The sequence below is a fragment of the Panthera onca genome, chromosome B4 (genome assembly GCF_046562875.1).
Source record: "Panthera onca isolate mPanOnc1 chromosome B4, mPanOnc1 haplotype 2, whole genome shotgun sequence".
Lineage (NCBI taxonomy): Eukaryota > Metazoa > Chordata > Mammalia > Carnivora > Felidae > Panthera > Panthera onca.
In genome coordinates this window covers 61,470,386-61,488,742 of record NC_138345.1, presented here as the reverse complement: position 1 = coordinate 61,488,742, position 18,357 = coordinate 61,470,386, and the positions used below count along the sequence as shown (strand labels likewise).

At 38.4% G+C, this 18,357-nt stretch overlaps 1 non-coding gene across 1 annotated transcript; it reads left to right on the top strand.

Annotated features, from left to right (window-relative positions):
- Window positions 1-267: 267 nt before the first annotated feature.
- LOC132660464 (U6 spliceosomal RNA) lies at window positions 268-373 on the top strand. Its single transcript, XR_009601809.1, has one exon. It is a non-coding gene; the product is annotated as a U6 spliceosomal RNA (small nuclear RNA).
- Window positions 374-18,357: the final 17,984 nt, after the last annotated feature.

The window sequence follows — 18,357 nt, the reverse complement described above, 5'->3', positions numbered from 1 at the left end:
TTAACAAGAGAGAAGGAACACAAATTGCTAATATGAGGAATAAACAGAGGACATCCATGCAGATCGGATGCACATCAAAAGGATAATAAGAGGATATTATAAACAACTTTATGCCAAAAAACTTGAAAAATACAGTGCTCAAATCTTGAAAAATAGAATTTACCAAAAAATGACCCAGAAGAAATGAAACACCTGTACATGCATATATCTTAAAAAAAAAATCAAATCCATTATTAAAAATATTTTCTCATAAGAATTCCAGGTGTAGTACTTGCTGTGGCAGTGCCTATACTAAAACTGGAGTGATACAGAGGAGATTGGCATGGCTCCTGAGCAAGGATAACACACAAAACTCCAAGTGTAGATGATTTCACTGGTGAATTCTTCCTACTAGCAACAGTAATGCCAATCTTACAAAAATTCTCCCAAAGAAGAGCAAAACACTCAACTCACCAACTCCTAACTCATTTATGACCCAGCAAAACTCTGATACTAAAATCTAAAAAGAACTAAGAAAGGAAAATATGAGCCTATATTTCTTATGAATACAAATATGAATATATTAAGTAAAACCTTAGCCAGCAGAATCTAATTTTATATAAAAAATACATCAAAACTAAGTGAAATTTACCTGAAAAAATCAACCAATATAGTTCACCTAGTAAATGAACAAGGGAGATAAGCCATATGATTATTTCAATAAATACAGAAAACGTATTTGATCATATTCACCATACATTTATTATTTAAAAGGAAAATGCTCAACACACTAGAAGTAACCAAGAATTTCATCAACCTGATAAAAGGTATCTACAAAATAAAATTTAATGGCTAACATAATGTGGTAAAATATTGACCACTCCACCCCCTAACTCCTAAGCATGGCAAGAAGACAAGATTTCTACAACTACCAGTTCTTTCCAAAATTGGAAGTCTTCACTAGGTCAAGGAAGCAATAAAAAATATTTTCAAGAATAAAAGATTGAAAAATAAATATTATTATTCACAGATGATATAATTGTACATATAGCATGTTCAAAATAATTTACAAATGATTAGAAATTGTAAGTGAATTTAGGAAGGTTGCTAAATACAAGGTAAATATACCCTGTTTTGTGTTTACTCCCAGAGGCAGGCTATAACCCTTCCTAATTCATAGGTAGAATGTTGAGGCTGATGACAATCCAGAGACCTAGAGAATTTGAAAGAAAGTTTATTGTTATAACAAGGGACTCCTAGGGAGAGCGGAAAGGGCATAAGCAGGTCCAGGCAGGCTTCAGCAGAGCAGAGAGAGTGGGTTGGGCCTTAGAGTGTCAAGGGGGCAGGACTGGAGAGAAGTCCCTGAGGGTGGACTGGGAATTTGCCAAGTGTGAATTTCCCATATGTCCCAAAGGAGCTCACTTGGACTTTCTTATCAATTATGCCCAAATATGGAACAGAAGAGAAAAAGGAAGTTGGGCTTATAAGAAGTCAGAAGTCAAACATCAAAACATGGAGTCAGACTCTTATATAACCCAAATCAATTGTATTTCTTTATACAAGTAAAAACAAAAACAAAGCAATTGATAAGTGAAATTTCAAAGGACTGCTATTTATAGGAGCAACAGAATGCATCAGATACCTAGAATAAATCTAATGAAAACAACTGAAAGATCTTTATGCAGTGAAAACTACTAAACATTGCTGAGGAAGTGAAAGATTTTAATAAATAGAAGAATATGCTATGTTAGTGGACTGAAAGATTCAATGTTGTTAAGATGTGGATTCTCCCCCATATTGATCTATAGGTTTAGTGTAATTGCTATAAAAATCCCAAGAGTCCTTTTGTGGAGATGAAAAACCCACTGATGAGTATGCAGTCTGAGCCAGAGGACTGAGCTGGGTGATTAGAATGGCAGGCATTATCAAGCTAAAATTACCTTGATGAATTTATTCCATGCTAGGAAAAAGAATTTCCAGAAGGAAAAAATACTCTTGTTTGTATCAGAGCCCACTTCCTTCTCTAGACACTGTTGAGGATGCTATACCCATGTTTGCCTCTTGTTTCCTTCATGGTTCCAATCTCCCACCTGACATATCTCTTTGAAAATCAGTGTATTACACTCTGCAAACTTGGTGCCAATTATGTCATATTGAATTACAACTAATAGTTTAACCTTCTCCCCATACCCGATCTTATTAGCAGGAAAAGAGTCTCTCCTCCAAGACTTTTCCTTTTCCCACCCATTTCCAGATTGTCTAAAAACTTTGGGGCTCACTCATTCCATGTATATAATCCTGCTTCCAAAAACAATGCAAGGCACGGAGATAGCTAGAGGTCATCATTGCTGTTGCTTCTGGTTGCCATGTGGTGTCCTAGTTCACAAGCAGCCCTGCAGTCAGCATGTCCTTTATTGCTAGGGAACCACAGAAATGTCCCCTTTTAGGCTGCATTAGAGCACATGAAGGGTGCAGTCTATTTAAGTTCATAATTCAGTCCTTAGCTGGCATTTCTCCCAAGCACAAGCACTGTGCAGGACAATGGGCTTGAAGATCTTCCACCCTCAGACATATATTGGGCTAAAACCTGGTCCTTCTACCAAATCTTCTTACCATGGGATGAGCCTGAGTTGCCCATCTAAATAAATATCCACCTAACCCCCACTATTGGTGCACCACCACCCTATTTCACCCCCATTTTCCATTTTCAAACACTTTTAAAACATTTTAAAACAAAAACAATGTTTTACAAAAGTGCTATTCAGGGTGTGATCCAGGAAGCCAGGGCAGCATTTAGTTTCACCTGGGAGCTTGTAGGAAATGCAAATTCTCATGCCCAACTGACGGCCTTCTGAATGAGAAATTCAAAGGTGGAACCTAGGAATCTGCATTTAACATGCTTTCCAAATTATCCTCATGCACAATGTTTGACTAGCACTGTTTTAAAGTGTTTTGATACTGCCTTTTACAATGAGAACAGTTGTGTTAATATTTTCAGTTTATAGTTCTAACTCAGCCAAGGAGCCATTCTATTTAAGAGCCTATTTCCAGTGTTCACAATGCCTTAATTATGCTCTTACTAGTCAGAATATTTTATTTTTTTTATTATTTTTATTTTTTTTTTCAGAAGATTTTAAAAGTGTAGTCGTTCTTTGAAAGAAAATCCTACCTTTAGACAAACACACACATGGAAATCTAAGGGACTATGCAAAAGAAATTTCACTTTTCCTTACAGTCCCCTGTTGGTTTAAATTGAGTGGGTAAAAGCGATGGAAGCCATTGCACTTGATTGGATTGCCATATATACTTTTTATGTTTGTTTGTTTGTTTATTTATTTATTTATTTATTTATTTATTTATTTTGAGACAGAGAGCATGTGAGTGGGGGAAAAGGGCAGAGAGAGAGAGGGAGAGAGAGAATCCCAAGCAGGCTCCACACCATCAGCATGGAGCCTAATGAGGGGCTTGATCCCACAACTGTGAGATCATGACCTGAGCTGAAATCAAGAGTGAGATGCTTAACCAACTGAGCCACCCAGGCACTCCTGGACTGCCATCTTTTGCTGCAATCTCCTCTGTATTCTTTTTTAAATCCTCATTCCATCTGCTAAGCCCTGCCTCCTCATTGTCATCCCATGTACATTCAAAACAATAAATACACTGCATAACACTCGGTCCCCAAGGAACTCAGGAGCCCTTGATAAATCATAAAGTTGGCATTTCTAATTCTCTCCATATTTTGCCTTGGGCTATTAGAATATAGGATTTTGGACAGCAATCCACATTTTAAAAGAGTTAGGGAAGGAATATAAGCACAGATACAAAGATGTTCAGCGTTTGACAGTATAATATAAAGAAACCATCTAAAAAACTGCAGGCTGTTAGGGATACTGAGGGGTGGATGTAAGTAAAGCATCAGTGACCCCCTTAGCCTTAACCATAAAAGCTAACAGAAGGCATGCAACAGTCTTGGAAGACATCGCCTTTTCCACGCATTGTGAGCACCAAATTTCCTGAACAATGCATCCCTCCTCCTTCCCTTTTTTCCCCCCTAATGCAATTCAGTACATGGAAATGTCCCAAAATCTAGGCACAAAAATGTCACTATGCATCCACATGATGTTAAAAAATGATTGCATTTTCCTACACGGGTTACACAACCACTTTAGTTTAAAAAGCTAGAGGAAATTTTTCACGGACTTAAAGGTTTGCCAAAATTCCCTCATTTGCCTACTAATCCCAGGTATAGAAGCCATACAAGTAGCCTCTGCATTTTAGACATACCCTTAAATATTAACCCCCTCCCCATTTTCTCCACCTCCACTCTCTGTCTTACTCTGCTCTCCACCAGAAAGCTGTTTGGCAAATTACAAAGAATAATGTGGTCTTTTCTGACAGTTTGGCTGGGGAGCCCCAAATGTAAACTCACATCACTGCTACCAATGAATGATTTTATTCATTTTAAGGCACCTATTTTCTTTTATTCAAATACACTTTTTAAGACACGCAAGGCACCAAGACGAAGTGGAATCAGGTTTGTTTCAGAAGGGAGATTTACGTGATGATCTCTACATTAAAAATATTAAAAATTACTCTAAAAATTCCCTGTTAAAACGGCATTCCTTTTTTGCATATTCAACCCCTAAAACATCAAGGTGTATGTGGGTGTGGGTATGTTTATGGTCGTGTGGGCCTGGTTTGTTTGGGGAGAGGTTGCACTTCACCATTGCCACCCACTCTGTCTCAAAACCTAAGGTATTCTGAGGTGCCCCTAGGTTACCTGGAAGTGAATTCACCATACTTCAGTACCAGCACGTCTCTCTTCAAAATGTGGCTCAGGAGTCACTAAAGGAAACCACACAGTGTTAAGACTAAACATTCTTGAGTAAGCCTCAGTTATGGCAAGTTCAACAGCCTGGCCGTTGAGAAGGCAGTTACCGAAATTTTCCAAATAAATAAAGCAAACAAGTTACTTCAGGAAGAAGTTCACATCTATATGATTTATAATACTGGGAGTTGGCCCATTGAGGCAGGAGGAACCCAGTGAACCAGCAGTAAACCAGAGGCCACCCAAGCACTCAGAGCTGCCTCCAAGGTTTTAGTTCATGTTCAACCACCTACTGAATCCTCACCAGGAGTTACTCTGTTCGGGAAGGTGATGGCGTCTTACAACATCCTGCAAGACCTACTGGCGTGAACTTTATCATTCAGTCTCTACATGGGTTAATATTAACAGGGGGAAAAAATAGGAATCCTATTTAGAGTCCCCTGGCAGCAAGCAAATAGAGAAAAAAAAAATACTCCTCCAAAATCAATGTTTGCTTTGCTGAGGGCCTCCTTAGGTGTACATTGGAAACAATTCTGTCTGTCTCCCACAGTTAAGTCACCCTGCAGCCTCATATGCCAGCCAGGAGTACTTAGCAGTCCAGAATCAACAGGTTGCTGCTGTTGAGCAGTACCAGAACACAGGGGCAAAAAAAGAATGGAAAATGTTATATGCAACAGAGCAGCCGTGACAGATGATGATGATAAAAGATGAGAAGCACCCTGAAGACTCGGCCTCTCTTGACCCCCATCCACTAACCTTAAACTGGGCACCATTTCCAAGGATCATTCTAGCCATTAAGGCAAAAGCTAATGCTCTGTAGCTGGTCTCCATACGTCATTCTTAGGCACTTCCAAATTAAACCACACACATACACATACAACACCACCTTACATAGTATATATATCACATAGGAAGATATTATGTGTTGATGGAGATAAGTAAACATATTTAGCACTCTTGTGATCACACCCATGTATCTTTCTTAATACATATCATACAGGTGTAGAATTAGGCAATAAAAGGCATAAATTGTGTTTGATTAAGTTATCCTATATATGTCCTTAGGCAGGGGCATAAACTGGGAATGAATTAATAATTGACCTAATAATATTAGGTCAATAACAAGTTTCTAAGCTCCCAGGTAGGGAAGTTCCAATTTGGTTCACCATTAGATAATTAATACATTAATGCAGTTTTTGTAAAAATTGTATAAAAATCGAATTATAAGTCCTATCTCATAGAGAACTAGAGATGTAAGTATAGACAGTAGTTAGTAGAAGAAACGTTTAAAATAATGCTCCAAATATTCATTTAGGTGAAACATTTTATTCAGCATCCCCAATGCATGTGATTATCTTTGAGAATGTCAGGTATGCACATAAATATTTGCATATATGTAAAACCTTGGTTTGTCAACATAATTCATGTCAGAAACATGCTTGTAATCTAAAGCACTTGTATATCAAAGTGAATTTCAAGAACCATTGGCTTAGTTGTGATCATGTGACATTCGGTGACATGTACTACTCATATTGCAAGACATCATTTATCATGTTAAAAATTTATTAGAAATGTTTGTTTGTCTTGTGGAACACTCACAGAACAAGTTACTCACAATCCAAGATTTTACTGTATGTTTGTATATATTTGCACATAAGACACTACTTATGTGTCATTCTTTTATGACACCGTAGTAAGGAAAAACAGCATAGGTGGGAGAAATTGTTTTTTAAAACAAGACAGAATTAATGATCATGAAGCAAGGACTGAAAACAAACAATAAAATCAGGAAATGGAAGCCACTTGTGAGAAGAAAACCTAAGTAGCAAAAAGATTTTAGAGGAGCTGAATATCTCTAATGGCATAATACACAGGACACAGGAAAAACGTGTTGAAGTTAGAATAAGAGTCTGGAAAAATTGCTACAAAACATATCTCTCTATCAGAGTATAAAATTTCTGGATTTAAAAAAGTGAAAAGAAAAAATTGTGACAATATCAGAGTATTTCATAAATTTAATGAACCAGATAGAGAAAAATATGGGAAATAGAAAGGCCGAGACGTCCCTTGGAAGTTCTCAAGACTGACAAAGCAAGATCGGGAGTGTGTTTTTTTCTCTTACGACTGTATTTACTTTAAAAAGGTTAATGAAATGACTACTGAACTAGGGAACCCCAAAGGACAGAAGAGTAGGCAACAACTTTGCAAAGGTAAGATTATGCAAGTGAAGTATAAGTCTAAATGCAAAATCTCCAACAAGAATCGCTGCAGAAGGGCACACTCCATAGTTTTACATAAAGTTATCACATCCGAAGCCAGTGTTTGGAGAGCAAGATGATAGGAGATTTCCTTAGATTATGTGGAGCAGAGCCCCTACATTGGTCCCAGATAGACATGTAGCATGACCAATATATAAACCTTGCTTATCTGAGCCTCTGAGATTTGGGGGTTGTTTATAACTGTAGCAGAACCTGGTCTATCCTCACCGATACAACAAGGGTGAAGAATCAATCTCCTTCCTATGAAGGATTCTCGCTGTAATTATTGTGCAGCCAAGGTCAAACTTAATCATATGTGTATAATACAACCAAAGATTCCAAATGCTGTTTCTGGTATACAGTGAACAACCAGCTTCATTTCCTTAGAGATTATGGTGTTTTGAAGAGACAATTGGGGAAATTGTCACTATGTAGACACCAGTGATTGCGGACTTCGTGTTAAAACTTGGATTCTGCAATTATAAAGAAAGGCAGGGGTGAAGGTCGTGTAACAAGGGATATAAGAATAGCCCAAGTACAATTCAAGACAATGTGTGTTCATGATGAAGAGCATCTATAGAGGAGGGCTCAAAACAAAAAGAGAAAATAAACGAGAAAGTACAGTAGCAATGGAGAAGATCAAGGTAGAGCATAATTTTTCTAATCAGAGTCTATTTTCATTCTGTTTGAAATCTGGAGAGCACCTGCCCTTAAGCTTGCCTACTTGTCTGGAAGGCATAGGTCTCCGGTTCTAGCACCCAACCAACAAACACTGGCGATAAGTTGTGGTGGGGAAGGATCAGAGATAACCAAGAATGAGCCTGGAAAAGACTATCCATGAGACTCCAGAAGGAAAAGCAAAAGCAGACTTTTCTTAACCAAAAGTAAAGAAGCTCAACAAGTAGTCAAAGATGACGATGACGTTACTGGTTTCTTGTTTAACAGGTGAATGACACTGCTGTGGAACCCCCTCAAATCTTTTGTGGTTAGTTTTGATTGGAAAGTTAAAATGGAGCTTTTGCTGTTTGTTTATTCCCTACCCATTTCCACAAATAACTTAAGTGCATAAGAAAATGAAATCTACCAAATTACACTGGTACTCACACTGGTGAAGAAGGACTTTTATGTCTCCCTTCTATATGCCTCAATATTATTTGAAATTTGTACAAAGGTCATGTATTACTTCTCACTTCAAAGAACAAGGTTAGACATCTAATGGGACTTACTGATGAAGTGGATAATCAAACATTGAAGACAGATAATTTCCAAGAAATGGAGCCAAGTAACACATAAAAAACGTACACAATATACAACAGATTACAGTTGGGCTCACCAGCATGTCTGGAGGAAGTACAGAGGGTCTCATCTGAATTATACTCAGAGTTGTTGCTTAGAACCATTTCTGACGGTACATCAGTCTTGTTAGTCACGAGAGTAGAGAAACAAAGACTACTCAACACCTCAAGTCCCAAGATAGTAATGCCATTGGTTAGGAGTGACTTTGAACAGCTTTGGAAACAAGTGAAAAGAGAAATACAGGAAATTTAGATCAGGAGACCACTTCAGAAATTTAGATCAGGAGACCACTTCAGACATTCAAAATGGAACAAAAGATGTCACCAAAAAACCAGAAGGACGATGGAAATGATTCAGACAAATTTTTCTGGACAATCTAGTAGTCGGGAAAGTATATTAGTTAGCAGAAGCTGAGGCAGAAAGAGCTCTGATATGGGTTTAAGACACAGAATGTCGAGGCAGCGACAGCCAATGGGATGTTCCTAGCAAGGTGACCCAGTCTCAAAAAGAAATGAATGCTAAGGTCAGTTGTCAGTGGAAATTCCACCTTGAAAGAATCTGTTATCTCCTCCCCACCACCACGAGATAGAACATTACATTGTCTTCTTTTTTAGTTGTTTTTAAGTGACCTCCATCAGTGCACTTTAGAGAGCAGAGGGATGTCAGGGTCATAACTCAACTTGAGAACTGCATGAAGCAAGGTGAAAGTTTTCTCAACACTGGAAAATCTAAGAATTTGTCTCAAGCACAGAACTTAGAGTGCCTGACTCTATGAAGAAATTGACGTTTTTACCTAAAATAACTGTTCAAACTGTACATTTGCTCCGTTTTATAAACATCAGAAGGGCACCACTGACACCCAAGTGAAAAATCCCCACCTTGGCCAAAATGGTTTCACATAAAAACAACTCACCTACCAAGTAAAACTTTCTGCACTCCTTGTGCCCAGGGGAATTAGGGGCAGGGGAGCTAGCGCCTGCTCTGCAACAAAGCAAAGATTTTAACCCCAAATGGCAAAGATGCTTCTAGGTTGAAATGCTGCTGGCTTTAACATCTCTTTTCCTCTTGGGAGCAAAGTAGGTACCTCCCAAATTCACCCTAGAGCAGCCCCACACCAGGATTTTGTCTGTTGTCCACCTTTTAACTTGCTCTGTGTAAACATTTCCCCCTCGCCCGCAGACAGCCGCCCACCTCCGCCTGCCTCCCTGCCTCCCTGCTCGCTGGCCTCCCCTCCCCAGCTTTCAGCTGGAGGAGCGCCTCGCAAACAACTCGTGCTTTGGGGCTCAATGTTCTTCACGCCTGCCAGTTCTTTCAGGAGGTCGTTTACACGCTTGGCTCTTACTTCAATCAGCTACTCTGGAGCAGCCAGTGAAAAGTGCTTTTACTCCCGAAAAATATTAGAGTGCTTTGTTGCAAATGGTGGGTGAATCCGTGGCCCCCAATCATTAAAGATAATAGCCAACCCAACATGACTCAACCAGTGGCTACTTAGGGGGTGACTGTATTCCCAAGAAGTGCGACATGACAATTTCAGCTGGCAGATTATGCTTTATAAATCATTTGCATTTTCTTCTGATTCATCAAATGTCTTTTGGCCCTGACTACCTGTTCACCCTCTTGTTTGTAAATTGCCATGGTGCGTGACTCCTAATGGGCCAAAAAAGGCACAAAGCTAACATTTACTCATTACATCCACATAGAGTGTATGAAGAAAAACACCCCCTTGCACACACCCTTTAGAAAAGGCATAAATTTTCACAGGAAAAATATTTCCAGGGGAGCTCCATGTATTTCTTTACTCAGTTGTAATGGCAATATTATCGAATTAGTTTGTGCTGCCTCCAACTTAATATTTTCATTTGGTTCTTTTTCCTCTTAAGTGTACTATAAAAAGATGATTAATCAAAAAAGGAGGGTTACCTTTGATTAAGGAAGTTAGTTATGAGTGGCTAACTTAATGTAGGTGGGAGGTTTCACTCAGCCATTTTATTTTCTTCTCCATGGGAGACCTAGAAAAATGGGCCATAGGAAATACTACAAAGAAGGAATCACTGGAGTAGTAAAAACCTTTAAAGGAAACTTCAACTTCCACTGCCATCATCAATAAGCAATGCCGAGAATGTTTCTTTGTCTACATTTTATTGCACGTTTAATGGGCCTCCAAGTGCTGTACAAACATTAAACATGTTTCCAAAATCCCATGATGGATTATATAAGTAATCACCATAAAATTATGCTCATTTCATGATGGGGAACCTGAGTTAAACCTGAATTATAAGAAAAGAGATTGTTTCCATTATTGTTCAGTTTACTCCTGGAGTGCCACAAAAAGCATTTTTCAAAAGGCAGTGTTGGGAGCGTGCGCTTTGGAGTCAGAATGCCTACATTAGATCCCTGGTTCTGCCTTCTTGTTAACTGAATGAGCATAGGAAAGTCTTTAGCCTCCCCATACCTCAGTCTTCTCATCTGTAAAATGGGGATAATGATGGTACCCTCTGTCAAGTATGTCAAGAATTGGTTTTGAAGATTAAGTCAATTTTCAAAAATTGCTTAGAATATTGCCATACTTACATAGTAGGTCCTGTATGGTAACAGCTGTTGTTGTTGCTATTGTTTATGAGACATCAGAATGTATAAATACTAAGTGGAAGAAAGAATGTAGAATAGAGAAAGCATGCATGAGGTAAGTATTTAGCCTTCTCAGCTTTCATGCATGTCTGTGTCTACATACCTTCAAGGGTGCTTCCCTGGCCAAGGCAAAGAGTGTGCCCCAGATAGAAGCCATCCTTAACTTTATCCCAAGAACCCTAACCTCCCAGGACTCCCTTTTTCTGGTGTGCTAGAGAAAAGCTTTGGTAACAACAGTTTCTTCTTCCCCTTAAGAGAGTATCCAGCTTCCTCCACAAGGTCAGTCTCAAGACCATTTTTTCCCCAGTAAGAATATCTCTGACTCTCTGCCACAACTGTTCCCACCTCGGATGGAATTGAGGAGAAAACCTAATGTTATAATTTGTTCATTGCCTCGTGAACTGAACCTGAAAACTGAAACACATTTTTGCTTCTAAAGGTTAAGTCCTTGCTTCCAAGCCAGGCCCTGTGCCCTTTACACTGAGTGGCCTCTCCTCATGGCCCGGCCTGCAAAGGAACAATGAACTTGGCACAGACCAAGTGCACACATTTTCTCAGCACAAGTTACCACTACGTGCCCCGCCAGTGCCTCATGGCCCCAGAAATTCTCCATCTGGCTGCATTCTTTGAAGCATGGTCAGAAAGTCAAATAAAGCCAAATGTTCTACCAGGTAGAAGGAAGTGACCAAGAAGTTCTCATGCTACCATATTCATTTGCATACATGCGCATGTTGCTTTAAGGTAGTTCCTACATGTGCTACCCCTATAATAAAGACAAGTGACTTAATCTGTCCAGTCCCAGTCCTCTCAGGTATAAAATAGCACTAATAAAAGGCATCCATTTCAGTTGTTGTGGGGATTAAAGAAGATATAGCCATCTCTTATACTTAGTAGGATATTTTTAAAGCTTAGTACAGTTGACCTTGGAACAATGCAGGTTTGAACTGCATAGTCCTCTTATACATGGATTTTTTGGATAAATACACTACAGCACTATGAATATATGTTCTCTTTCTAATGATTTTCTTAATAGTGTTTGCTTTTCTCTAGCTTACTTTATTGCAAGGATGCAATATATGATATGTATAACAAAATATGTATTCATCAACTCTGTATGTTACCAGTAATGGTAGATTATTAGCAGTTATCCCTATGGATAAGATTGAGATACTGAATCATAGAATTGCTCCTTGTTCTAACAGTATCCTGTCTAGAGTGAATCCTCCCTTCTTTGATTTTCCCTGAAATTATCAGCCAAACTCCAAATCCTATAAGTTCTTTCCAACACCCTCTTATTGAGACACCCCATGGTTCTCTATGATTTACATACTCCCTTGCTATAAAGGGTGATAAACTCAACCTGTCCAACTACAGAAGTGGTCCTTGATGTCGTTGGTTAAAGGGAACTGGCAGTTGTCATAGTTGGCTCTCCGCCACCGCTGCCCTTGAAGAATGCTACCATCCCTGCAACTGTCTCCAGAGAGAACCCTTCACTCCTACTTCTTTGTGTCATTGGTTCCAAAATGACTTTGTGTCATTACTTTGGGTCATTAGTACCCACATGGGTACATATGATTAGATGATTATTAAGGCAGCAGGGCAAAGGAAATACTGCTGTTTTGTTTTGTTTTTATTTTGTGTGGATCCCACCAAGACTCATAGAGAAGAGAATTTCCCAAACATAGGAAGGACATTTGGAAGAAGAGAGAGAGGGAGGGAGAGAGAGAGGAAAGAAGGAGGGAAGGAAAGAAGAGGAGGAAAAGAAAAGAAAGCCTGGTATGTTATTGTTACAGTGACTCCTACAAAAAGTGACAATGAGGTAAAGAAAAAGGGAGAGATTGCACTGTACTCACCAAATCATGACCTGAGACCAAATCATGACCAAATCATGACCTCTTCCTCCAGCCTCCAGATACATGGTGGGAGTACAGGCAGAAAAGCAGGATGGAACATATAGGTATGCTGCCCTATGTTCCCAAGTGACAAGTTATCTTGGCTTCCCTTCTGTGTTAGCTAGGATTATGTTTAACTGCACAGATCAGAAAAACCCAAATAACAGTGGTTTAAATCAGATACACATTTCCATCCCATTTTGTGGCAATGCCAGTGGTGCTCAGCTCCTTTTTACTTGCTGCTTCATCATCTTTAGCACATCTAAGGTCCTAGCACATTTCTTCACCTTCTTATCTTTCCATCCATATTGCAGGGAGCAAGAAGAAGGAGGTGATCAAGAAGTTCTCATGCTTCCCGTCCCCTCCCAAGAAGGCTTCCTAGAACTCACACACAAGACAATATTACAATATATTGTAGTGGTCAGACCTTAGTCACAGGCCCACACCTAAGTGAATGGGGGAGGGAGTACTGGATACTGGAGAATCTAGACCTTTAGCAGGGCAAAATATCAAAAGGAATGGTAGAATGGATGTTAGAGTAGCACCACGCAGTCCCAGCCACAACTCATTTTAAATTTTTCAGTGCCCATGAATGAGCAAATGTATGTGAACTGCAGTAACACACCTATGGAGAGAAATTTATCACCTTCAGAAACATGAACTAAGCTGTCTCAGCCAGCTCTCTGGAATGGTTAACTCACTACTAACAGATTCACCAGTCAGCTATAAGCTGGATCGTTAAGGCCATGGTTAGCCTTTTTCTTCTTTTTCTAGATTCTGTTTTCCCAGAACTAGAGGAGGTGACATTGTTAAAGCTGACTCCTTGCAACCCAATCAAGAAGGATAAAAAAGAGTTTGTTTTAAAAAAGAAGATGAAAGCTAAATTAACAAATATGAAACATATTTATTTCACTTCATTCTCTGCCAGAATGTACATTTGCTGTGGTACAGATAAATTGTTCTCAAATTGTGATCTCAGGGCCATTGGTGGTCCAATATGTCGTAGGTGGTCCTGTGGCTAATTACAAATATGTTCTAAAAATCAGTCTAAATGTGTGTTTTAAATTTATTTTAACTCATTTGTTGAATTGAAATCAAAATATAAGAATCAATATTTTAAAACTGTAACCTCAGCAATGATTATTAATTTGAGAAAAGATTTCTCAAGATTTGTGTATGTGTGTGGTGGTAGGGTAGGTGGTCCAGTGGGCCTTGCCCAGTCTTCATGTTCTGCAACTTAAAAAAAATTGAGGGGATAGAGTCTATCCTCTTTAGCAGAGGGTGAGCCATGGGGCTACAAGACCAAAATCATCAGTTATAGAGGACCCAACAGTAAGCTTTATGTCAATTCATGTATGGTCTATGAAATGCGCTTTCTGCAAGAATGGACCTACAACAGCCTATTTTGTATTGTGATTTGGAGTCACCTTATGATTATGTAGAGACCAACAAAGACACCCTTAAATGCAACCAAGGTTAAAGAGGGTCAATTTAGACTTGAAAATTGTAATATTACTACCAAACTGGGGAGTGAAAACACAGGATAGGTTGACAGAGTTAAAAAAAAAAAAAAAAAAAAAAAAGAAAGAAAGAAAGAAAGAAAAAGTTTTGAGAATAAGATTCTAGGTTTATATAGTTATATTTTTTTTTCCAGAGGGTACCCTGAATAAGTCACACTGTTGTTCATGTTGGATTGGTTGTTCTATCGAACAGCTTTTGCTCACGGTATTATTTCTTATATTATGACAACTCTATTCTAATTCTGGATACATGAAGTAATTTTCTAATTTTAATTTGATTTAGCAAGTGGATTCCATTCCCTGATTGAAATGTGTGTGTAGGGAGGTGCCTGGGTGGCTCAGTCGGTTAAGCGTCTGACTTCAGCTCAGGTCATAATCTCACTGTCCATGAGTTTGAGCCCTGCATCGGGCTTGTGCCAACAGCTCAGAGCCTGGAGCCTGCTTTGGATTCTGTGTCCCCCTTTCTCTCTGCCCCCTACCCCACTCACACTGCCATTCTCTCTCTCTCTCTCTTCCTCCCTCCCTCCCTCCCTCAAAAATAAGTAAACATTAAAAAAGAAAAAAAATTAAACATTAATTTTTTAATTAAATTTTAAAAATTTAAAATTTAAAAAAAATTTTAAAAATTAAAATTTTAATTTAATTTAAAAAAACATTAAAAAAAAAAAAAAAAAACCGAGACTCGGTGGCTCAGTTGGTTAAATTGACAACTTGGGCTCAGGGCATGATCTCGCTGCTCATGGGTTGGAGCCCCGCATCGGACTCTGTGCTGACATCTCAGAACCTGGAGCCTGGAGCCTGTTTTGAATTCTGTGTCTCCGTCTCTCTCCGCCCCTCCCCCACTCATGCTTCGTGTGTGTGTGTGTGTCTCTCTCTAAAATAAAAAATAAACATTAAAAAACTTTAAAAAAAAGAAAAAATTAAAAAAGAAAGGTGTGTGTATGTGTAAGCTTGGCACTTGGCTTTAAAATTTGCTACTTTTAATTCATTCTTTCATTCATTTATGGTGCTTTACTGGGCACCTACTTTGTGCTAGAGACTGTGTTACGTATTAGAGATTCACTAGTGGTTTCATGGAGGACAAGATCCTATGGATCAAATTTACAATATGTGAATAAATAAAAACAAATTTCTGAACCATGGATGACCAACCTTGGTGGTGTCATTCTGATAAAGCCCTTCTTGAAATAGTTTTTCTTACTGTTTGCCTTAGACTGGGTTGTCTTAAGAGCAGAATCTAAAACAAAGGCTATGATCAGGTACTAAATTTGAGATGCAGTTCTAGAAAGTAGCTATAAAAGTGGAAGAAAGTTGGGCAGGGAATAAGAAAAAGTCAATAAGAAGATGCATTACTGTGTTGGCCCCAGTATGAGAAATGGAGATCAATTCTATGGAATTCTCTGGAAGAGCTTAATGAAATACATGTTTGGATGGCTTACCCAGAGAACAAAATTGGAAAGCATTCATCTATCAGTTCACATCACACTTTCAACGATATCACATCACACTATCACTTTCAACGATGGCTCCCGGGGCATCAACTTCCCTATTTTTCTGGACTCTGGATGCAAAGTGGCAAGCCTGGGTCCACAAGCATCCCATGCTGTAGTATCCAAAGCCCCAGGAGAGGAAGTAAGAACTATGAAGCAAAGATCCAGTAAAAAGCACTCTTGATGAAGTACACCTGATGAAGTATGGAAGCCTACACAGAACTGATTGCTACAACAATGGCTGGCCATGGTAGGAAGTGACCCTAACAGGATGTGGAAGAATGCTTAAGAAATGCCTATAAATTATTCTGTGACAATGACAGTGATGAGTAATGTGATAATCATCTTATTTCCAGATCATCTTCACCATTTCCTTCACTACCACCTCTGCCACATACATCCACCTTCACCATCATCATCTCTGTCACATCCTTCACAACCACTTTCATCACCACCATGACCACCACCTCCATCCTCACCCCCATCCCCAGCCAGTACCCTTCCCTCCACCAGCAGTGCTGCGGACACTACTGTTAGTCTACACTGCCACCTTCCTCCACCACCACCGTATGTAAGTCACACCATCACTGAGAGCGCCTCAAAACTGTTATTCTGAATGTTGACTCTGAGCATTTATAATTCTTAATAAATAGTCTTTAGTCCTGGAGTAAAGTTTTTGTGGTAATTTAAATTAGGGAAGATTTGTTTAGTTCCTGAGTAACTATTAAGTGTTAAAAGGTTTTTAAGTTTTACTACATAATAATTTGGAAGTGGAAGAAAAAAACACCTCAAACTCCTTGTAAACTTGATTCATCATCATCCCCAAAAGATACTAAAGAAACAGAGATTTAGACAAATTTTTGTACAAGAATGCTAATTGCAACATTACGTAAGAAGATGAAAATGGAAATAATGTCCAATAATTATATTAAGGTATAATAAATTATGGTGCATATTTGAAAGGAAAAAAATAATGATATGGGATAATGTTCATACTATATTACCAGTGAAAAGGGTATGATATAAGAAGGGCTAGTTATCTACCCTATATCTATTCTCCCATTCTCCCTTTCTTTCTTATCAACAAAACCTCAACTTTATCAGGAGTGGCAATGTGTCCAACTAATAGAACATTTGCTCTCATCCCTTGAAGATGCCTGCAGGGAAGATGACCCAATGGTCAGAGATAAAGCACCCATCTTTCAATAGTGAAGAGAAAAGCCATATGTTATGAATGGATGAGAGGAAGCTAGAATAAGCCTAGATCCTTGAGGACTTCTCAAGCTGCTAAGCCAACCCTAGTCTGCCTATGTTCAGACCTTTTTGTTTTGTTTTGTATGAAAAGCAAAAACCTCTTTTTGTTAACCACTATAGTTGAGCTCTGTTACAGGAGCCAAAGGCAATATTAAGTAATACTTACAGGTTCTGCAATTTTGTTTGAAAAATTGAGAGGATTTGCATGCCATAAAATCCACTTATTTTAAGTGTAAAATTCAACAAATGTTACTGTTTTTCCAGAATTTGTAACTTATTTTTATTTTATATTTTTCACTTAGCTTGCATATCATGTTATAGATACTACATATGGATCTGAGGTTCTCTTGTTAAATAGCTGCATCATGTTTATGATAGTCATTAGTGTTATATACTGATTAATTCAATCCAATATCAGGAAACGATTGCTCTGCCCATGGAGTTAGGTCTGGCCACCTTATGAAATGAAATGTGCCCATAAGTGACCCACATTTCTTTGAAGTAGAAGCTTTAAGATTCAATATATGCAATTCAGCACTTTCTTTCTATCTGTCATAGTGACTGGTAATGCTCTAAATAGTGGCAGATAAAACAGCCTGGGTCCCAGAGTGTGGAGAACACAGAGTACAGCCCTTAGCTGAGCCAGATGAGTATGTATCATTAGTGAAAAATAAATCTTTGCTTATTTAACCTACTGAGAATTTGAGATTGTTTTCTCATAGCAGCGTAACCTAGCCAATCCTGCAGGTATAGTGTTATATACTAAGATCAATCATTCCCGTATTATTTGCCATTTGTTCAACTTGAATTTTTTTATATTATAAACAATGATGAAATGAATATCCTTGTATATTTATGTTTATGCATATTTGAACTGTTTTCAAATACAGTACTAGAAGTAAAATTATGGGATCAAAAAGTAGGCACACTTTATATTCTAAAAGATATTACCAAGTTGCTTCCAAAGAAAAGTTTTGAATATTCTCACAGAAAGTGACTGTATCCTAGCCATAACACCAATAACAGTATTATTATTTTCACTTTTGCTAGCCTGATAGGCAAAAAATTTTATTGTGCTTAATTTATACTTCTCTGGTAGTGAAATAGAGCATTTATTTTCATATGTTTGCTAGTTGTTTGAATATCTTCTTTGTAAATTACTAGTTTTATTGTGAAGTACTTACTGTGACCTTACCTTTATCCTCTTGGATT